This window comes from Oenanthe melanoleuca, chromosome 4, assembly GCF_029582105.1.
Source record: "Oenanthe melanoleuca isolate GR-GAL-2019-014 chromosome 4, OMel1.0, whole genome shotgun sequence".
In the NCBI taxonomy this organism is placed as follows: Eukaryota; Metazoa; Chordata; class Aves; order Passeriformes; family Muscicapidae; genus Oenanthe; species Oenanthe melanoleuca.
The window spans coordinates 34,920,065-34,943,765 of NC_079337.1; the positions used below are offsets into that span (position 1 = coordinate 34,920,065).

The 23,701-nt window shown below is 40.3% G+C and overlaps 1 protein-coding gene across 1 annotated transcript in view; it reads right to left on the reverse strand.

Annotated features, from left to right (window-relative positions):
* The window catches only part of SCRG1 (stimulator of chondrogenesis 1), a 73,599-nt gene that overhangs the window by 9,447 nt on the left and 40,451 nt on the right, over positions 1-23,701 (reverse strand). The window lies entirely within an intron of this gene.

Sequence of the window (23,701 nt, forward strand, 5' to 3'; positions counted from 1 at the left end):
TGGAGAAGCAAAGTGGGATTTGGAGGAAGCACAAGTTTTGAGGAATTCCATCAGTGAATGCAGCCCAAAAGGAAGTCACTAAGCCTGCTGTAACCCAGCCCTTTAAGGAGTTAAAAGTGAGGTGTGGGAAATGCATTGAAGCTCTGGGGAGCCTGCACTGGGAGAAAGCAAAGTGCATGGCAGTACTTCCAGATCTTACCTTCCTTTCCCTTTCTCCACTTTGCCCCTGACCCATTGCCCTGGATATCTGTTTCTCTGCTGGCTCTGTCTCCCTCCCTGTCTGCAGCCCTGATGGCCCTTTCTTCATTTGGGTTTCCTGGGCCTTTCTGCCCAGCAGTGCATCCCCAGTGGGCTCAGCAGCGCTGGCTGCACAGGCTGGCAGGGTGCCAGCTGTGACAGAGGGCTACTGAAAGCTGCAGGAGCCTTTTTGTTCCCTACCGTGGCATCTGGGATCTGCTGGAGAGCCATAAGGAAATCTTGCTTCTATACTCTCCTTTATCTGTGTATAGAGACCAATCTTGAGCTGTGTTTGACTCGTTTTATTTAGGGACACTCTTTTAGATGTGCACATATCCCTGTTTCTGTCTGAAGAGGTATGGCATTATTAGAGGTAAGATGCAAAGTAGAGCTCCTTTGGGGCTTTTTTCCTCTTCCCCAGGCAGAAGTCAGTGAGAAGTGATGGCCCATGAGGAGGCAGTGGCAGATGGAGGCAGGAGGGGGTGTGACAAGGTAGCAGCAGCAATCTGTACAAGAGAAGGAGCTTTCAAAGGAGAATGGCCCCTGGTAGGGTGAGACAGAAGAAAGAAAAGGCAGCATTAAAATTCAGCTGCAAAAGCATGACTGCCTCTGACATATAGCATTATTCTATTCTAAATTTGTGTAATGTACCCTGGGAAAAATTCTTTTTTCTCTCTTTTTCCTTTTTTTTTAAGTACCCAGTGCACTCTAAAATGTGCTTTGCATTTTTAAAGTGAGCCACACAGGTTTAGCTGTTTGCTGTCAATGAAGAGCACTTTGCATCTTATTTGTATCCTTGATACCACCACTGAGCTCTTTGCAGGCTGACAGTGAGAAATAGCAATGCATCCTCTCACAGTAAATCTCTTTAAAAGATACCACTCTGCCTTTGAGTTAACTGGCTCATTCCTACGTGGAGATCTATAAGGAGCCTCAGAACCTGATTTTGGCAGATGATGCAGTCTAAAACTGTACTTTAGGATTATAAAGGAATATAAGTATTGCAGGGATGCATAAAGACCTTGCAGACATAATGCCAGTAGTAATGACAGTGCCAACAGAGCTAAGATACTAACTGCTGTCATCATTTGTTGCAGGACCACAGTGGGTAGGGGGCTTGGATTCAGTCATCACCACAATGGGTTTTTAAGCAAAGTTAAAAGTCTTATGTGTTCATTTTGCAAATATACATAATTGTAAAATAAATATATCTCCTGTTATACCCCCCGTGTCACATTTTTCATCACTCAAATTTTATTATATCACTCAGAAAAAGTATTTGGAAATAGTTTTTGTGCTTTTATTTTGTGTAATTTTTATTTTTTCATTTGTCCTCTGGAGTTTTCCTCTCTCTCTTTTTTTTTTTTTTTTTTTTTTTTTTTTTTTTTTTTTTTTTTTTTTTTTTTGTGCTGTTAAATACAATTGCCTTTACAGTTCTTGCATCTAAAAATTTGCTTTATACCTTGTACTTGCATTAGCCTGGGTGATTAATCTGAGCTTTCTGGAACACTGTTCATGGTTTGTTCTATACAGTAACTCTTGTTCATCCAACATTTCTGCTATTTTTTGCCTTTTTTGTTTTGGGCACTGCTTTACTTCCAACTCTTGTTTTCTGCAGAACTGCTTTGTTTCCTCTCTCTGATTTTTTGCTTACTGTTTTTACTGTCATTTTTCACTTTTTCTGCAGGTTGCAATCTGTGCTTGGTTAAAATAGGCAACCCAAGGTAGAGAGCTAATCAAAGGCACCTTTCAGTGTATTTCCTCAGATCAATGGCCTGTTGGCATGCTCAGGCTGTTGCTGGTTTTTCTCTGAAGGCAGAGAGGATGCAGTGTACTCAAAACCTGCTGATGTTATGAACTATCAGTTCCAGACAGGCCAAATGAGTCAATGTTTTAAGTGTGCTTATATAAAGTTTGGTGCCTCAAGCTTGAAAATCAGTCTAGATGTATTATTGAAAATTATTTTAAATTGAGAAACTATGTCTGCTCTGATTCTCTAATGATTCAGGATGTTGTTGGGTTTGTTACTGTTTAGTTAGGAATTAGCTATTGACACTTAATACCTGGCACTTGGCCTGGAGGGTGTGGGGTATCCTGCAGCTGCTGAAGTTGCCTGGTGCCAGGAGGCTGAGAGAAAAACAAGAAATACCTCTGCCTCTATCACCTGTGCTAATTTCTGTCTAGTTAAAGAAAATAAAAATAAAAATGAAAATAAAAGCAAATCCTGCAAGCTTAATTATGAGATTAGACTTAATTTTCTTTAAGTGTCACGAGCAAGAACACTAGGGTTGCTGCATTGACTTTTGAATCCTTGACCACAATGGACTCCAGCTTGAACACAGGAGATGCCACTTCAAAATCTAAAGAACTTTTGTCTGTGAGGGAACTAAAACAGTGACCACAGAGACTGTGGAGATCTAAAACCCCAGCTGAATATAGGCTAGACCAAACTGCTGTAGCTGGCCCTGCTTGCAGGAGAGTTGGACTGCTTGGTCTCCAGAGGTCTCTTTCAAGCTCACCTCTCTGTGATTTCAGCTCCTCACTCAAATGAAAATCAGCTGGCAGTGCAGCACAGACTGAACTGCAATCACCTGCACGAGTGCTCCATCTTGAGTGAGCCTGTGTCATTGTGGTTTTACAAAGCAAACCTTTTGTTTGCAGAATCCCTATCTGATCCTGTTGCTTTTTGTCAGGTCACAGCCCAGATGCCCTGGAAGAACAGCCACTTCCCTGTGTTGTGGCAAGTGATTGTCTATGCCACCATTTGTTTTTGAACACGAAGTATGAATGGAACATTTAGTTTCCTTAGGAGCCCCTGATGAGGGATTTTTGCCAAAAGCTTTCTGAAACTGCAGATGCTCTGATAGAGGCTGAATGACTCTTAGCACTTAGTGACAGCTCATCTCACAGTGAAGTTTTTCCACCTGCTTTACCTGCTGGGAATAGTTTTGGGGTATAAAAGTTGTAAGGTCTTTTGCCTTTGAATTTCATCAGAACCTCTTCATTTGTTGGTGGGTAATAATGAGGTAATTTTAGATGTTCATTGATAGGAAAAGGATTTGTTTGTCTAAGAACTAACAGAGAATAATAGTTGCAGTTCTTAAGTATTTGCCTTATTTTTGCAAAGTTGTCCCTCTGGCCTCTTTCACCCGAGGAATTATTACCTTTAGCTTCAATTGCATGGTCCCTTGATAACTTCAAATTGATTTACAGAAGTTTTGTACCTGTGAAGGGCTGTAGCTCCCAAGCAGAACTGCAGCTATTTCTTTTCAGGTCTTTATGAATCCTGCAGCTACTGATAACAAATGCTACCAGCTTTGGGGGTAATACAAAAAAAACCCAGTAAATCCACTGGTGTTAATAGAGTTAATGGTGTCTGTGGTACTTCATACCTCATGAGATGAAGACTGTAGAGACTTGTTAATTACACCTATGTACGTACTCCAAATGATGCCCCAAACAATGAGTTTGGAGATTTCATCCAAACATTACTGCTGCTGGCAGACACTGCATTCTGCAGGCCTTTGAAATATATTTTTAAAAGATGGATCTTTGGCTCTCAGGCAGACACAGCTCTAAAAGAGGATGGAAATGAGGAGAGGAGCATCTCCACAGCCTGCAGCATCCTCCATGCAAAGTGAGACAGTGTGCTCTGCTGCTGGGTTAAGTGTGCTGTGGGCCCTAGGTCAAATACTGCCTCTGTTTCTTCAGTGTAATGAATGAAGAGGAATTTGACTGAAATCACTTTTAAATTTGAACTTTTATTCTGCACTCAAGACAAAACTTCAGTGTCTTATGTGTACAAGCTACAGATTGCACTCATAGCTGTCACTGAGAAAGAGTGTTTCCTAGACTTTTGGGTAGCAAAACTGCAAATTACAGCTGAAACCTTTTTTTGAATGTTATTAGACTTGACACTTAGCAGAGACAAATAACATGGTCTTATTTGTAACATATGTCAGTGCAGCTGATTTTTAGTCAGCTTTAACTACTAAGGGAGACCACTTACTGTTGTAGTTTACTATCATTATAATCCAGAAAAATCCACAAAGAATGTTATTTGTGGAAAAATTAATTTCATCTAATAAATCTTTATTTCTGAGCAGAAGCTGAACAGAACTGATAATTATTCCCTCACTGGGTTATACAACTTGCAATGAATACTTTTCACATTGTTCCCCTTGGTCACTATGGTTAAGTTTATTACTCTTCTGATATTATTTTATTTTTCAATATTTATATATGCTAATTAAATTAGGAAACAAGTCATAAAATGGTGTCTTTATATGCTTTTCTTGGTGATCCTCAAGTCAATAAAGATTATATTTTGGTTTCCATGAGCAACAGTCTTGGTAGCTCTTTCAAAGGTACTTAGGTCACAACTTCATTGTTGCATGTCTCTTGTTATCACTATAAATAGTTTGCAGAGCTTTTAACTTTGCATCTAAATTTGTACATAATTTTACAGTAGTTCTCTGTTTTCCAAGGTTTGAAAATAATATACATCTTTACAAGGTAGCTTTTATGCAGTATATAATATATGTGTATCTACAGGTCCTCAGCTGCTTCTTATGCAGTTTTCCTTGGTCACTGGAGTGACTGAGAATTTAATCCAAAGCACTGTCAAAAACACTTTTCAGACTCTCCCTGCTTCAACAGAGACTTAAAGCTATCATGTTCAGAATATCTACAACTGAATTATTGCTTTATAATCTTTGCACATCCTCTTGATTGTATTGTATTGATTGTATTGATTGACAGTAGAGTGTTAGGTAAACATGATTCAGCTCTTCCATACAGAGCTGGTAGAGTTCAGGGTGCTTTGACAGTACATTGCCCAAGAAAAAGGACAACTTTGCATAAAGCAAAAGCAATTAAACAATTGTCTTCAGCAATCTTGGCACTTATTAAGCTTAAAATAAACCCAACATATGGAAAATAAAAAAAATATTTTGACATGTATGTATTTATGTAAATGCTTATAGAAAATTAATATTTTCTATATATTGCCCTAAGCCTGTTCACCATCAAATTAATCAGGACTTATTACAGAATTGGTAAGGGTGGCAGGTACCACAGGGCTCATCTGGTACAACTTTCCTGCCCAAGCAGGGTAATCCAAGAGCACATTGCCTTTCTTCTTTAAATATCTCATCATCATATTTGCAAGACACCTCTATGGGAGTAAACTAGAGAAACAGTTTAATCTGGCTTTTGTGTATATCTCAGCATAAAAATTTAATTGCCTATATGACATACATTTGCAGCAGATTTCCCATTAGATGATCAACAATTTGTGGCCCTTTTTCATTTATGGTTTCTATTTTAATAGTTAAAAAAAAAAAAATTGCAGAGAAGCCTTCCTGTCCATAGGGTGACAACCCAAGCAGGAGCATTTTTCACATTTCTTGAGGCATGTTTGTTAGGGAGGGAGCAGGTTAACCAGTTCAAAAGGTTACCCAGTCCCTGTTTCCTACATATTTTTATTGGTTTTGTTGTGCTGTAATGGGACTGTCTCCCTGGGATTCACAACTCAAGTGAAAATGATTATTTGAGTTGTACTTCCTTTTAACCCCTCTTGCCAATGCTGTTCCTCACTGCTGAACTTGTGCAATTCTGAGTCAGTCTCACCAGATTGCTTTTGTCAGTACCAGCACATTAGCATGCACAATTCAGGGACTGTTTTTGTACCCTGAAATATAAACTGTCACTAAAAGAGCCTGTAGGGTTTGGCAAACCTGTCCCTGAAAATAACTGGCATGCAAAGTGGCAAATCGACTTTTAGGTGGTGAATGTTCAGTGTTTATAAAGTCATCATGAGAAATTCATGATTGAAAGCTCCTTACATTAAATTTCTTGGGTTTGCTTTCTCACCAACTTATTAAATATAGGAAGGCTTACTTAAATCATAGACCTCACTCTGCCTCACTCATTTCTAGAGGGCTTTTAGTTATTCAATAAAAAAGTAATTTGTTGTTAATTGTGTTCTATAAAGCTGGATTTGATGAAAAGTGTGGAGACTCTAGTGGTTTGAATACTCCTGCAGTGTTTTCTGCAATTCTCCTTTCTTTGTTTAAATTCTGCATGGTAGATCTGGCCTAATTAATTACTTCATAAGTTCTCCTGTTGGATAAGGATTCATTTCTGCTCTCATATTACTTGTTGATGAGCCTAATTTAATGTGGAAAACAAACCTAAGCATAGTTGATTTGGTATTTTTTTTTATCCTTATTTGCTATTCCAGTTCTATCACTGTCCTATCACAGCACCACCTAGACCATCAAGGCATTTAAAATGTAAAAAATGAATGCTTTTAACAGCACACAGCATAGCAAAGGTGGATTCTGAAGAGGAATAAATCAGCCTTGGAGTGACCACAACTTATCCCTAACTGGTCACTCTTAATCACTAGGTAGGTAATGATTTTTCTAAAAAGTCACTTTGGTAGGCATCACATACTCCTTTGGGCTTTTATTTTCACAGTTTATGCTTTTATGTCATTTAGAGGTTGTTTTGGCCCTGGCTGCTCAGTGACTGGGATTTGACTTAAATTTAAACCCCAAGGCTTGGCTTTTCTTGGGGTGTCTAATGGGTGAGGGGGATAATGCTTCCCCATAGCAGCTCCCTGCAGCTGTCTGCCCCTGTTATCAGCTAAAAGTATGTTAAAAGACATGTATGGGAGGGAAGGTCAGAATGCTGAGGAACTTCCTTCATAGATGGCTTTCCCAAAGAAATGAGATTTCTAACAAAAAAGGGGTTGTGAATAAAGATTAGTCCATAAAGTGTAAAGTGTAATGTAGTTGCCTGATGATGGAGAATCTGTTCCTGCACAAGATTAAAAGTTAGACTATACAGTTCAGGAATATATAAAGTCTGTATCCATCATGTGAGATCTTATGGATTAAATATACCAGGGGTTTCCAGGGCTCTCAGAGTTAGTTTTGTGCATATGTTATTAAACATCTGTCTCTTGAAAATTAGTTTGGTTTGATTACAAAGAAAAATGAGAAGTTATAGCAAGATTCTGTAGAATATAAAGTTCTAGGAGGCAAACACAATGTCATTATCATTGAAAGTATCTAAGTTTGCATAATACACAAGAACATGTTCTTGTCACATTCATGCAAGTGAGAGAAAAGTTCTTTATTTGATTTACTTGAACTTTTCATTCAGGCTTTGTAGGAATATGCCCTTGATCTTTTATCAGAGGAATCTGATCCCAGATTCTCCATATTGTGCAATTGGTGTCCAATCTTGCCACCTTTTACTGATGTAAGCAATGCTTAGTTATTTTAATTTGTCTTTTATGGAACTGTGTGTGGATGGAGGAAGAGAAGAATTTGTTTGTTTATGAGCCAGGCAGTTTCAGAGTAGGAGACTGGGAGATTGGGCTAGTAAGGAAAACAGATTCTTTAAACTTTTTCACTGTGTGAAAAGTAAAAATATAACCTAAATAGTGATTTGCTTTAGATATTAATGACTACTGTAGAAAAATACAGCTGCCATGGGAGAAAAAGTTATCATTTAGTGAAGCTGGTATTCATTTTCTTATACCCATCATCATCACCCTGAACAGCAACCCTGACCTGCAGGTATTAAGCCTGAAGTGTGAAGAATTGAATCATTCCTTCCATCCTTCCTGAACTGCTGCATAAAGGGAGGAAGTTACAGCAGGGCACTTTGTCTCTTCAGTGGTGGAGAGAGAGAACACCCCTAATGCCACTGAATTTAGGAAGGATGGCAGTTCTGCCACTTAAGAACACAGAATTCAAGACTCCTGCCCGATTAATCATTAAAATTTAAAAAAAATAATTAAAGTTCATGGCCTAGTTGATAGTCTGAAGACATTTAACTTGCAGAGATTCTGATAGGCTGTTTTACTGCATTCAACATTAATTCACCTTTAAAACTATTTTTATTAGTTAAAGCCTGACTTGAACACAACTTTTTTCAGCTGATCAGACAGGTGGCTCATGTATGAATTTGTTCTGGATCTTTGTTCTCACAGTGCTTCGTCACACCCAAACTTTCCATTGCCTGGAGAACTTACATTGGGATAAATGTGAATCTGCCCATAGGGTTAGTTTGATACCACGAGACCATACAGGGTCTGTATGAACACCCATATTTTTAGAGATAATGTGTGTTTTATTCTACCTCCCACTGCCCAGCCCTCCCTGTTGCTCTGGCCTGGGGCCATGGGGATGTGTATCCTGTGAGATATCCTGTGTTTTCATTGTGAGGGAGGGCAACCCTCAGCTGGGATATCCACACTTCTTCTGTTGGACAGTCTCTAACAGTACCTTGAATGTTTTTTTTGCTGCCAGAACCTGGAAAAGCTGCAGGGTTAAGTCTCTGCTTATGAGTTTATGAGCAGCCTCTGTCCTTTGGAATATGTGAATATGTAAATTCTGATTGCTCCCCTTTGCATCCTGCAAAGGAAATGAAATTAAATAATTGGTATCAGATTGAACACCTGCAAATGTAAAAGACAATAATTAAAATAACTGTATTAACCTTGTGTAATCAAGTTTTTCTTGCCATTAGTTTGGAAAATCACCTAGGGCAGTACTGTGGCTTCTCAACAGCTTACATAGTGGTCCTCAAGTATGCTTTCCTTGTGCACACACACACAAGTCCAACCAGAATAACTTTATTCATTATATCAATTGAGAAAACCGAGATGCTTTGGGATTTTCACCTGAGAGGTTTCTAAAACTTAATGGCAGAAAACATTCAACTGCCTGGTCTAGCTGATGTTAGCATTTCTTTCAGCTAGGCAAATGCAGTCTGTGGCTTCCAAAAGTCTCTTTCAATAGTCTCATGGTTCTGTGAAACACCACAGTGCAATGCCTTCATATCAGGTACAGTTACAGTGCTTCTAGAATTATAATTGATTATGAAAAGGTTGAAAAACTTGCTCACAAGGAGGGGTGGAGGGGCAGGCAGCAATATCTGCTTTCTGGTGGCCATCAATGGGACCTGAGGGAGCAGCATGAAGCTGTGTCAGGGCAGGTTTAGGTTGCATATTAGGGAAAGGTTCCTTACCCAGAGGGTGGCTGGGCACTGGAACAGCTCCCCAGGGAAGTGGTCACAGCTCCAGCCTGACAGAGCTCAAGAAGTGTTTGAACAGTGCTCTCAGGCACACGGTGTGACCCTTGGGGCTGTCCTGTGCAGGGCTGGGAGTTGTGCACAATGATCCTTGTGGGTCCTTTCCAGCTCAGCTTATTCTATGTTCCTATGAAAAAGCAAACCAGCCAGTCCATCCTCCTGTGCCACTGGTCTTCTGAGCAACATCCTGCAGGGGAGAAAGCACCACCCTTTTTTGTGCACGTTTTTCTGCCCAACATGTAAAGTTTGCACTTTGGTTTTTGCAAAGAATGAGCTGTCCAGATGACCAAAGTGCAGGGTGCAAATAAAGTCTAAATCATGTCTGCTGGTTGTGCAGCATGTCCCATATGCACTCACACACCCCAAGAGCATGATTTCTCCTTCCCCAAAATAGTGGCCTTGCTCTCATTGGCACGTTGAGATCTGATGGAGCCGTGTTATCAAATGGTGGTGGCAAGGAGAGCCCCACTCAGAAATCTGCTGACTTTGTAGCAGTTAGTGAGGAGGAATGTGGTTTTGTTGTGAGCTGCTGAGATAGTTACTGCTGTCAGGTCCTGGAACCAGCATCTGCACAGGCAGGTAAAGCCGGGAGTGCCTGTCTGCCCCTCCATCTCTCCCCATCACTTTCAGAGGAAGGCATTGCTCTGGGTGAACTCACCCCAGATCAATTCTGAGGTTTGTTAGGGCTTTGTGCGTTTGGTTTTTTGGTTTGGTTTGGGTTTGCCTGCTTGGTTGGGGGATTTTGTTTGTCTCTTTGGATTTGTGTGTGTGTGTGTGTGTGTGTGTGTGTTTTTTACGCTATCGCACATTTCTGTGGGACCTTTTCACCATTAAAAAAAAAAAAAAAAAAAAAAAAAGGGAAAAGAAGAGACCAAGCAGGAAGCACAGCCGGCCGTGCACAGTGTGTAAAGTTGTTATTTGGTGCCACCTGGTGTCGGGCCCGGCCCGGCTCCCTGCGGCGCTCCGGGCGCGGCGCGGCGGGCGCGCCCCGGGACCGCGCTGAGCTCCAGCGGGATGCGCTGCGGAACCGCCCGGAGCGGGAATCACCCAGCCCTGACAGCCTCCTGGGCTTCTGCTTGCTCTCCCGGAGAGGGGCCAGCCTGCGCTGGAATTCTCCGGGACAGACGGCAGAGGGCATGAGTGAATGCCTTAAGCATCGCTTGCTTCCCACGGGAACCCGCATTTCTCTGGTAGTGTAAATGCAGCCTTTCCCTTCAACATTAATGATGGTTATGCTTGTCGTTGATTTCTGCATGCTTTGCTTTAATTTCTGCGTATTTCTTTTATATACCTCCTGTATAAATACAAAGCAAAATATTGCTAGCAAACCCAGGTCTATTCTGCCCGAGGGGATGGGGATGTACCGGCTGGAAAAAGACTAAAAGTTTAGGCATATGGCTGAGGAATTCGAAGCTTCACGAAGAACAGCAAAAAGCTCAAAGCCATTTTTCCCTTCTTTCTGTTCGGTTATGGCAAAAAGGGTGAACTGGGACGTCCTTTTGATGGGAGCATTGCAGGGTTTACCAGACCCACTGGACTGCCTTTTTAAATCTGTAACGCTGATCAAAAGAAAACTCTCAGCTACTCTAATCCTTTATAGGCATGTTTCACTCTTGTACTATTTAATTTCTGATAGGCAAGTTCGGGACTGAACTAATTTACTCCTGGCATGGAGCCTGGGATGTAACATGCCAAAGAGCAGTATATAATAACTACAATTGGATGGAGGAACGTAGGTCAGCACATGTTTCACACCACTCCTTTTACTACTGGAGTCATGGGGTAAAATCTACTCCTTTTGCCAACTTTGGTGAAGGTGTAAATGCACATGCACAATGTAATGGCTTTAAATCTTGGATTCCTACTTGTATGCACCAGATGGATCTTGTATAAATGTTCCACTTTACAGCATGTTAGCATTTGCTAGTAGTTAGCTGGAGGTTATAGCTGCCAGACTGCTCTGTGGCAGTTTCCAGGCTTAAAAAAAAAAAAAAGAAAATAGAGGCAAAAAAGAAAAAATACAAACAGAGAAAACAGAGAAAACAATCACTCGCACAAGAGAGAATGTCAAAATAATAGATGAAACTAGTTTTAAGAATTGCATGTACCTGTGTTTGTCCATGAATAGTATTTGATATAGCTTGTCCTGATTTGAACTACATGGGGTACATGGATATTAAGATTTTTGAGCTATTAAAGCTACCTTAATTTATCAGTAGTGGTTAAAAAGTATTGTAAATGTTTGTATATCATGCTCAGCAATATGCCTATCTTGTTTATATGTACTAGTGTACATATTTTTCTTAAGAGCAATTTTGGAACCTAGATAGATTCCAAATTAATTTAAGAATAATTTAATTTGGTTATATAGATCAGAAGTATTTTCCACCTTATGCACTACTACCATATAAAAAATGCATTTGTGCTATCTGAATTTTTAAAATGCTTTTGTCTTTGCTAACTAGAAGTCTAACTCTTCCAGACTACATCTTTAAGACATGATAATATGTATTTTAGGAGGCCATGAATTCTTGCCTCAAGTCCAAAGTTGCTGTTCTGTATACATCAGGCATATATTAATGGTCTTGGAAAATATGCTTTAGAGTGCCAACTTTTCATGTTTGTCCATTTGTCTTTCCTTTCCACTTTCCTTTAGAATTAAATATGTATTTGCTGCCAATAAAAGAAAAAGAAATAGAAAAAAAAAAAAAAAAAAAAAAAAAAGGATGTTCCAAAACACAGAAGAAAAATTCACCAGTTTTATGATGCACATATATATAAAGCCTAAAATACTGACAGGGCAATTGTTAAGAACAAGGCAAAGCCAGGTCTTTCTTAGCTGGCATCTTTCTCTTGTTTTCCTTCTACTGCCTAATTCCCGCTTCCTCCCACGACTTTCTTGTACTCCAAGCAACAAGCACATTTTTGTCCTAATGAAAAGCATGTCAGCACTTCAGTTTCAACATTACTATTACAGGTGTATAGTAAGAGGTACATGGTGCTGCTCCAGTGCCTTCCAGGAGGATTTCATCATTCTGACATAAGACAGTGGGGTGTTAGTCCTGCCAAGTGCCAGGGACATCTTCATCCCTCACTCTCTCCCCTGAGTGTGTCAGAAATTGAAATTTAAATTCTGTGTCAGAAATTTTGGCTGCAGCCCTGAGGAGCCAGCACCTCCAGGCACAGAGAGGAGAACCCAGACATGTTTATGCTCCCCTGAAAGCCAGTGGCTGCAAAATTCCCCCTGCCTTGCACCAAAGGCATTGGAAGTCACACTCCTGTACATCTCAAAGTACAACACATGGGTCCTATCCACGTGGTTGTTTTAACTTCAGCAGGTCCTTGCTTTAGTCTTCCAAGACCTGTTTGTCCTCTGCTAAACCTGGACAGTGCCACTCTTGGCAATCAGCTCTCAGGTGATGCCACTTTAACATTGTGATTTCCTTCCTCTACAAGGTCATGTTCAAAATCTTTTGTTGTGAGGGAAATTTTTCCCCCTAAATTCCTCCCAAGTCAGGTTTTCTGTGATTATAGCCAAATGTCACAATTTCTTCTTCTGCCTTTTTCTGCAAGATCTTGCCACTACTCCTGCATTTAACTTTAGGTAGTGGTCTCAAGCAGTATTTATAGATGATAATGTCACATTTTTAAAAATGTAGTTAAAAATGTCTGGAAATTTAATAGTTACATTTCCCACCATGGAGAGCACATTTGCAGAAAAACTAATTGTTACCAATAGCTCTAATTGCCAGCCTTGATCATTAAACTTTGCCTTGGGTCACTCTGCCTGATTATTAAGTACAGATTAAGAGGCTGTTGCTGGCATTAACTTTGGACTCATGAGGCATCGCTGTTCACAAGTACTGTGCACTTTATTTGAGAGAGCTTCAGCAGCAGAGCACTTTTCTTAAACCTTCCATTAGTGACCAACTTTCAGAGGGGCTGAGGGCTGTGATCAGATTATTGCTTCCCTCTAAATGCAGGGGATACAGGCTTCTGCTTGTTCCACGCTGCTGCCGGGCCCCTCTCTGCTCCCTCCAACAGCTGAGGAATTGTTGGATGGCCATGGTCTGAGGGCTGTGTCCTTTTGTGCTGGGAGGGCTCACATTCCCTACTGGAATGCTCAGTGGAACATTTTAAGCTTTGGAAGTGTTCACTTCTGAGCTCACCGTGCATTTTAATTCTGCGCTGCTGGCCAGGATTGATGTACGTGGGAGAAGAGAGTTTTAAAATGCCTTTGGATGTGGTTTCCTAAAGCTTATTTACTGTATGAATTGTTAAAAAAACCAAAACAAAAAAAAAAAAAAATGGTGTGTATCATGCTGGGCCATGCACAGTTTCAAGGCACATCTCACCGATTAAAAAAAAAAATCTCTCCTGCCTGTTGAATTTATGGCAGAGGTAGGCAGATTACTAGAAACACTTATGTGTTTAATCTTTTCATGTTTTGAGAGGGAGAAGGTAAGGCAAGGAAAATGCTGTGGAATTGCTTTTTATTTTGTGGAGACTGTAAATTCTGTTATGGAAAATGTAATAAAGAAGCAGCTGAAACAAAAAGAGTGGCTGTGTGAAATCGCAAAATTTCCATTGGGTGAAAACAAATCCTAACTTTATGTACGTTTCCCTGGAGAGATGTAATGTGAATGCTTACAGCTGTTTTTGGTTTCTTATTCCCTGATTAGGTTTAAATTAAAGGAAGGATGTCATATTGAATTATGAAAAATTACCTATTTTGCGTATTTTGGTTTACACGTACTTTCTATCACAGTCTCACTGTCGCATTCACAGGGACCTGTGAACATGTGCACACAAATAATATTAAGAGTGAACTGGCTGCAGTTCAGTGGCTCTGACAGAGAAATATGTCCACCTTCTACCAGGAAGGGAAAACTGGCCATGATGAGCCTTTCCCTGCAAGACAGGTGGGCTGCTGGCTGAGAAAGAGGGGCTGTGTCTTACTGAAACCTCACCTGCAGCACCCTCTGGTCCAGGGGGTCCTGCCGAGGGACCAGAGCCCAGAACAACTGTGCCAGCCCAGATCTGAGAGGAAAAGCTCCCCAAGATAATCAGGGTGTGCCAGGCTGAGCGATACCTGGAGCAAGCTGAGCAGGAGGGGAGAAGGAAATGCCTCACCCATCCGTGCCATTCCTAAATGCAGGCTCTTTATTTTATGTCTGCTTTCAGCAAGCATTCAGGCAATCCAGCAGGCCAGGGGTTTGAAATTCACTCTCTGGGGAGATTTATGTCTCTCTGCCACAGAGAAGTGCTTTTTTGCTGGAGAAGGTGGTGTTATATGACTTACCTAAGTAGTCACAGCTATTGGTGCAGCTCAAACTGGTTCTGGTACAGATGAAAAGATGAAAAGAACTTGGTTCAAAGAACTGGCACACTCAAAGTCTTTTGTATGACTGTGTACAAAGACAAAAAACCAAATTGTCAATTGGTTTTAAGGCATTCCATGGGATACTTCCATTATAATTTTTCTAGCAAATTATCAGCTCTGCAGGAGTTGTAAGACACAAAGGATTCATTAATAAAAACAACTTTGGTAAATAAATATATATATGTAAGTACTTATATTTTTAAATAGTATAAAAGAAAGAAAACTATATAAATTGGACAGAAAAAAAAGCAGATTTCAGTGGTGGTGTTTACAGAGCTATGCTGTGTACTGCAGCACACCATTTGGGGTTGGGATCAAAGGGGAAGAAGTCTTGCAGGACCTCTGTGCCTGGTGGGTGTCTGTAGTTTGCACAAATGAATGCACAACTTGCTAGCACAGCCTCTGCAGCACAAGATGCATTAATGTAATCTAGAGATGCAAAAAAAAAAAAAAAAAAAAAAAGCTGTCTTGCTGCAGCTGGAAAACATGCTCCTCTTATGTGTCCAAAAACGTCCTTGTGCTGCTGTGATCATCTCTCCTCTTTTCCTTCTCCAGAAGAGGTTGTTCATACCATGCTATGTTTTTGAGTGGAGGACAAGGATCCTGCTGCTGACCTGCAGGGCAATTGCAATAAAAAAGGAGGATAATATTCTGAAAAGTGGCATTCTCAAAACTGACAAGGGAAAAGGAGGATGGAGACAAGGGTGTGAGAAGTTCTGCCGTGAGCCTGTGGGCATCCTGGGGAGCAGCACCTCTCAGGTGTGTTTGCCTTGGCTTTCACTGGGTTCCCCCAGATGTTTTATCCCCCAATCCCAACGGACATTAACCCTCTCTCCTTTAAAGACAGGATATTTGGGCCAAGTCTGCTGCTGGGGAAGGGGAGACCATCCCTGGGGATGCAGACAGTGGCACAGTCTGGTGGTGGGGGTGCTGCAGTCTGTTCCAGATCATCCTGGTGGCTGGGTTCTCCCTAAATGCCTTGGAGCTGGGGAGGAAGAGAAGACCATGGAGCAGGATATGAGATGAGAAAGCTGCTGCTTGCTATTGAGCTTTTTGAAAGACAATGCTTTAAGAAAGAAATAATGATCATGGCACTGTTCAAGGTATGTAGCCACAGGTATACGGCCATATCCATATAATTAATTATGTGACTTAATGAGTAATTCTCCTGCCCTACCATTCTGTCTAGAAGAGACAGAAAGAAGCTATAACTTTTTGATGTGCTTAGAAACATCTAATCTGATGACCCCTTCAGTACAGCCCCTGGTTTTCATCACCCCAAGTAAAGAACAGTCTGAAGATGATGACAATTTGCCAGTCACAGTGTCTAACAATACTAATTCTCTTCAGTCAAGTCCATCTTTAGGTTTGATCCATGCCACAAGGCACTGGAATCTCCACAGCCTCTGCAGGGGTCAGCAGCTTCTTCATGGTCCTTATCCTCTAGGAATTGAATATGTCTCAGTGTAAGCTGAGTGTAAGCTCTCTTATCAATGTCTTATGCATCAGCTCTTTGCTGGTCTAAAGACTTTTGGATATCTGTAGTCTCCAGCAACACCTTTGTATAGTAATAATAATAGCAGTAATAATAATAATAGTGATAGTAATAGTAATAATGATAATAGTAATAATAATAGTAATAATAATGGATTCAAACAGGCAGTTGCTTTTATTCTTGGAAAAAGGGTACCCAGCAAATCACATTCTCATCCAGAAATTTCCAGGTTCATCGTGCTTTATCAGTGTATGTATCCCATCTGACATCAACTCAGAATATTTCTTTGAGTTTTCCCCTCTGTTAACATGGAGGCAAAAGAGACATCTGCTTCTCAAAAGTACATTGTAAAATTAAATACATTTCTGTTTTGAAGCACTTTAATGCAATATGAACGGGAGCCATAAAAGTACCTCAAACTGAGTGAAAGAACCTTTTATTATATACATTTTAGGAAAAAAGTCCCTGCAGAATAGAAATGGATACTTTATCAATTTTCATACCTTCCTTTTGAAATCAGTTATGAGAGATATAAATTGTAACTTCACTACATTGATGCTTTTTTTTTTCTTTCATTCTCTTTGCATATCTATAACTTATTTGAGCTTCCATGCCTTCTTTCAGTCAGATTACTTTTTCCTATCAATCTGTGATATTTTGTTAAGCAAATAGACTATTCTTGAATACCACTCTTTAGTCAGTCAAGTCACTGATTTATTTCAGCTTTGTAAAAATGACAATGTAAATGTAAAAATGTTCCCAACATACATATTGTAATCATGTTTTGTCTGCCCACAGCAAATGCAGCTGGATTAAAGTCACTAGTACCACAGCAACTCTTAATTTTTTTTGATCAGTGAGAACTCTGACCTTTCTCATGCTCAGGAAAAGAGGGCAAAGGGAAAGAATGAATAAAAGAGACAGGTAGTTGCTCTACACACACTCATGTGCAAAAAAAAAAAAAAAAAAATAGTTTAAAACAATTTCTGTCTGCTTTCAAAACCTGGATTTGCTCCTGCATGTTCGTGACTGAGGTGGAGACCATGAAGGATGTTGCTCCTGTAGGCCATAGGTCCCTGCAGTCCCTAGTCTCAAAAAGGGAAAACTGGAACAAATTTTCCAGTACCAACTACTCAATTACACCCTTGCTGTCAGGCGAGGTGTTCCATGAAGTGGTTTGGTGTGTTTTGGACATGTCACTGAGTGATGCATTTAATCAAGAACACCTTGCAGTTGTGAGCCTTGGTTTTGTTTTTTTTTTTTTTTTTCTTTTTTCCATTTCCCCCCCTTTTTTATTCTTCTTTCTTTTTTCTTTTTTTCTGTTCCTCTTTCCTCTGTTCTCTCACCCCTCTTTTGCTTTTCCCTCTCTCTCCTTAATAGCTGAACCTATTGAAAAGTAAATCCTCTCCTTCAATTACTTTAATATGCTTTCATACCATGTTTGCTCCACTTTATTTCTCAGCTTTGTTATTTCCACTCCCCAGTAAAATCTATCACCTTTGAGTGAGTTATTTGCTTTTCTGGACTGCAGCAAATACCACCCACTCTGTTAAGGTCAGGCTCCAGCTCCTTGACTTCTCTATTGTTCCGTCCCTTCCTTACCCACTCTGTCATTGCAGCACGACAGCTCCAGCTGGGAGGGCAGGGAAATCACTCCCTCAAGAGCAGTTTATCACAGCAATAAATGTTATGTGTTTTACTAGGATGCCATCAAAGTTCACCATCACACCATCATGCTGAAGCAGAAACAATTGTTTCTTTTATTCATCTATTATACACACTTTACTGGGTAGGTGTCTGTATCCTGCAGAAATCAGCATCCTGAAGGGACAAGGCACTGCTTTGAGCTTCTGCTGTGATGTGGAAACTACAGAATTTGCAGCAAGAAGCATCATAATATTTTAAATTAATTACTGCTTCTCAGCTTTCTTCCTGTTCTCCCTACTGCCTCTGCCTGGGCTTTAATTACTTTGCTCACATAGGCAAAGTCACATCATTAAACAGTATTTGTGGCCTTTACATTTCTTTTGGGTTATTTGCTTCTTTTTATAGTACTGACAGTGCCAGCTCTGTTAACTTTAAAGCATAAGAAGCCTGAAAATTTTGTTATTGCAACTGGTACTCAGCAGAATCTGACCAGTCATCTGAATTGATCTGTCTTTCATGAAACCAAACATTTTAATTTTAATTTTTTTTTTTAGATACAAGGGAGAAAGGTGAAACCTTTGTGCTTACATTCCCTCCCCCATCTTTCTACTAAATACTGATATTTCCTCAGCCAAGAGAGCTTAATAAAAACTGAGAATACACTTTACTACATTAATTTCATCCAGCAGAATTCCTTGTAGCAATATGAAAACAAGTTGTTGAATGTGTGACAGGGTAATTCACTGAGCACGAAAGGAAATTGCTAAAAACAAAAAGAAATTTGTTATACTCTAAGCTCTCTGTGACATATGAGAGCTCCAGTATTCTGTTGGGAAAAATGGTCAGCAGCCTTGCACTGACATATGTTAGGTATCTCTATTCCCTAAAATGCAGGTTTGGATTGACTGAAACTATCTGAGGATTTAGGTTTAATTCTTAGCAATGTTTTCAGTCAAAAACACGAAGAAAACATTTGAAAAGCGAGAATATTTCATTTCAGCTTTTTTTTTTTTTTCTGCAGAAACTCCTTTCATTTTTAATCTTTTGGGTTTTTAATTTTTTTCTTTCAGAACACCATGTGTCCAAATCTGGCTCAATTTAGTGAAGGGAAGAGAAAGCAACACCCAAACCCAGTGTTTGGAGCATCTTCTCTCTTTTCTCAGGCAGAATGGGATGGCAGCTCCTCTCACTCCCTCTGTTTGCCCTCTCCTGCCAGTGGCACTGCAGTTACCTGCAAGGATCAGTGCAGAGACAGCACTGTGGCTGCCAGTGCTCCTTGAGATCTATTTCACCATGAAATAGAGGCTCAAAGTCAAGCTAAAACAGAGCCAGTACCTCTTAAAATTACCTCACTGGGGACCTTTGTAAAAGCAGATCAGGGATTCAGTGATAGGGCTCCATGCCCCTGTCCCCAGTATCAGGCTAGGTACCCTTGAGAAAACTGAGTACTCTGCTTATAAACTGCTGGATACTTAATTTTGGAACCACTGTATGATTTATTCCATTTCATGTTATACAGGAATGCCAGCTGCAGACAAATTGAAGAAAACTTTGCTTTGACTAATGAACCTTATCATGTATATTGAGTCTGCAAGAGGAAGAAAGGAAGATGCTTCACTGGGGGATGGGACTCAGATTCAAAGCAAATTATCAAGTGCCAAAGCAGTGGATCATTAAATGAAGTGATACAGCAGAGCTGCTCCTATTGGTGTCCACAGCTGTTTTCTTTCTCCTGGTATGATCAGTGTTCACTTGGTGACTGATTCAGCTGCATTAAAAGCTTTTGCTCAAAAGGCAAAGAAGGATGTATTTTCCTGCTGCATATTTTCCCAGATTTGATATTTTTTGGTTTGGTTTGGTTTTGGTTTTTTTTTTCTGATGGACATAGATATTTGGCCACAAATATTGTAAAATGTTGCATCCTTGCCTCTATGGGCTTTAAAGAAAGAAAACTGACTGAGGGTTTACTCTTTGGTAATGTGTAAATTCTTGAGCCTAGAAGTTTTTCCCAAGTACATTCCTGTTAGAACACAGTGACTTCCCACCACCTTGGCTGTTGAGCAGCCACTGACATGTAGTTGCAGGACCCAGCCAAGGTTTGGGGCTGTTTCCTGATGGGCAGTTTGGTGCTGAGCAGTTGGAACAAGAGCTGGATGAGGTTTTTCAGGTGAGATAACATTTGTGTGACACTGACTTGGGTCATTGCATGGTTTCCATGGGTTCAGTCAGCTCCAGTGAGCACAGGCTTTGTCCTCCACCAAACTCCTGAACCAGGGTCTCAGAGGCCTTTGAGTGCCTGCAGTTTTGTATGGACAAAAATATGTATAAACAAAGAATGGATTTATTTATTGCAGCCAGCTGAGACCAAAGTCAAAGACACAGCCTCTTATACATCTCAGCCAATGCAAAATAGGAGATTATTTAAATTCAGCACATCAGCAAATCTGTGCAGTAAAGGCATAAATTGTTGTGGGCCAGCTCTAATGCCTTCCAAGGTCATCAGAAATTATTTGACTTCCATTTTGGTTCACATGGTCCAGTCCCAGAGACCAAAAGCTTAATGGTTCTGGGAATATGCAGGTGCTCCTCTAGTCAGCTCACTTGTACTTAATTTGGTTTGAAGTGTTGCCTCTGGTCAAGGGAGTGACTATGGCTTCCTGTGCTGAAAAGCTTTCCACATCCCTTCCCTGTGTAACAAGATCTGTTCAATAAAGTTGTGCTCTTCCTGCCATTGCCTTTTAGAGCTGTGTTACAGCACATCCAAGATAGCTCACTGTGTTGAGCTCCAAAATTAAAAACAAACAAACAAACAAATTATGTAAAGCCTTCTGAAGCTTGTAGTCCTTTTGCATAGCTGTGCTATCTGCAGTTTAGACCTCTGCCTCCTCAATATGAGCATGTTTGGTTAAAATGGGGTCCAAATGATAGATGGAATGGCTACATCATATCTTGGGAAAACATTTAAAAGGGTGTTTTGTTTCTGTGAGCACATTTGGGGTTTGATGTAATAGAGCTTGCAAGAGTTGATATAGAGGAAATTATTGCTTCTCAATAAAATTCTCCATTTTTATTGGCTCACATACAGAGAGTGGCAGCCAGCTGATAAAATACTTGGTGGAATTTTCTTTCCATCCAGCCATGTGCTGCTTTACAGCTATGAAGTGTGTTCTTTTTTTAAATTGGGCAAAATTATGATCATTTGAAAGCATTTTATCATACTAGTCTTTATGTGGAAGTCTGTGTGTTCTGTGCTTTAACAAAAAATTTGCCTTTTAAACCTGCTGGCTGTGATAGTAAAGTAAAAAAATAACCATAAAAATAATAATACAAATCTCTTATCTCTGTCAGATACTTACTGGCAAAGTAAGATGTATATTCTGCAAAAGCATTTTTAGCTTTTCACATGCTGTTTGGATTCCTTATAGAGTGTCTAGTTAAGGAGATATACGTATATGTACATATACACATAATATGGCTTTGTAAGACAGGAACTGTAAACAACATTTGCAAAATATTACTTCATCAGGGCCATGAAAATCTAGAAAACAGATCAGCTCTACTATCTTCCCCAAGATAAACACAGACTTCCTCAAAAATTTAAACTCTGCAGCATTACTTGCATTTACAAATAACAATTCCTTAACTTTCCAGAATGGAAATTCTTCCATTTCCTACTCATTTACTTACTGGAAAGTATGAAACATTTTATCACATTAAACTGTAGGTGGGTTTTTTTTGTTGTTGTTTTGTTTTGTTTTGTTTTTTCTTTTTTTTTCTTTTTTTTTTTTTTTTTTTTATGTTCCCAGGGGGGAATGCTGTTGGAGTTTGAGGTGCCTGCTCTCTGGAACAATTGCCATGCTCTCCATCTTCCCAGGCTGTGCACAGAGAAAGCTGGGGTGCCCTAGGAGAGAAGCCCCTACAGTCAGAATTACACAAAACTACCCAGGCACAGAGCCCCAGGGATTTTAAATATTATCCCTCCTGCAGTGCTGCAAGGGACATCTCCAAGAATAAGGGTGAAGAGTCTCTTTTCTACCCAAGACACAAGGAGCACTCTCCTGATGGGTAGCTGTGGAGGCACCAGAAAGCACCATCTGGCAGTTTGCACTGCTGCTTTTGAGGAATCAAAGCAACAGAGTAGGTTGTGTTTTTTACACACAATAAACAGCATCTTCTCCAGGCACTAATTTCTCTGGATGCTTGTTTCTCTGTCTGGCTAACAAGGCAGCTGAGTCCTGCAATCCTGGCTGATGTAGCTGCCAGGGAATTGCCAAAAATTTTTAAAAAGCAGGAAGAGAGTTGAGCTTGATGGTGTAGGGCTCAGCCCAGCATAGATTGGAGAACCACAGTTTTGTATACAAATAGCAATGTATCACCTCAACTCTGCTTTCCATGCTATTCCTTACCTGGCCTCTGATTTCTGTGACATTTTGGCTGGAATTAAGGAGGGGCTAGGCTCACCTGCCTATCTGTGGCAAGGCAAAGCAGTTCAGTGCTGTTCAGATCTGGCTTGATAAGCTGTAGGGGTACCAGGGTACTAAGGTGTTACTTTCTGGGCAAGCTGAAGCTGAAAAAGGGATCTAAAGTGGTGACTGAAGTGTCTAAGCCCATTTCTTGTCTCAGCCCTGCCCACTGCTTTTGTACTAGTGATTTGCTGAGTCTTTCCAGTTCTCTGTCACTGGGAATTTACCAACTGCCTTATCTTTCTCACCATTAGCAGTTTGGTTTGCTGGTCACAGAATGCTCCCTCTGGAAACTTCTGTTGGCTTCAAGGTGAAGGGGAAAGCACAAGAAGATGATAGCAATCATTTTCATATCACCTGTAGAGGACACCATGACTGGTCTGTCCCCATAACCATGGAAGAGGCAAATCCTCTGACTGCTCCTGCAGAGGCTGGAAAAGAGAACAGCAGAGAGCCTTAGTCATGAAATCCATTTATTTGAACGTGCAGCATCCTCTCCACAGAAGCCCTGAGGGACAGGTTGATGTGCTGGCATGTTTCCAGCTGCTGGGTGTGATTCACCTGACTTGCCCCTTGAAGTGTATCCACATAACATCCACACATTATGTGCATAAATCAACTTCCACCTGAAGAATGGGAATTCTTTGTTGTCAAATGAATGTGAGCTGTGAATAACCTGCAAAGTGTATCATAGCAGTCCTGAGTGGTTGTCAGCTTTCCAGAGGGTTAAGCTGTTAGCTGGAAATGTCTCATTGTTCAGTTCCTAGAGTTTTCCAGGCCTAAAGTCTCCTTGTCTGAATTGTCAAACATATCATTGTCACGAGAGACAGCTGGCACAGGAAATGATGCTGTGAAAGAATCAAATGATACAGCATTTTTGCAAAACCTTTTACAAATCTGTATTAAAGCCAGTCTTTTATTTCTTATTAAATTAACATCATACTATGCTGAAATTTTTATGCACTGGTTGAAGAGTTACAGCTAAATGATATTATGAGTCATTATGGCAATATGCAGCAGCATTGACCCAGACTAGTCTCCCAGTGCTCCAAATCTTATCCATTCCACACTTGGTTTACCACAAAAATGGCCTGCATTGCTGTAAGCTTTAAACAAGAGGACACACTTTTACATCAGTTCTGTGTTTCAAATGTGCAATGATGGTTTAGTTAACAGGAAGCAGATTCAAGCCTGCTCCAGACACTGTGGCAATTAGGCAGATATCAGTTCTCAGTTCTGCCAGGGCACAGAGTGAAAGGAGATATTCTTTCTCTGGAGAGAACCAGTTGTGGATCCTAGGAAGTATTTAAATGGAAATACCAGATTCTGAGTAAATGAACTCTAATAATGAAATTCATTTCTGTG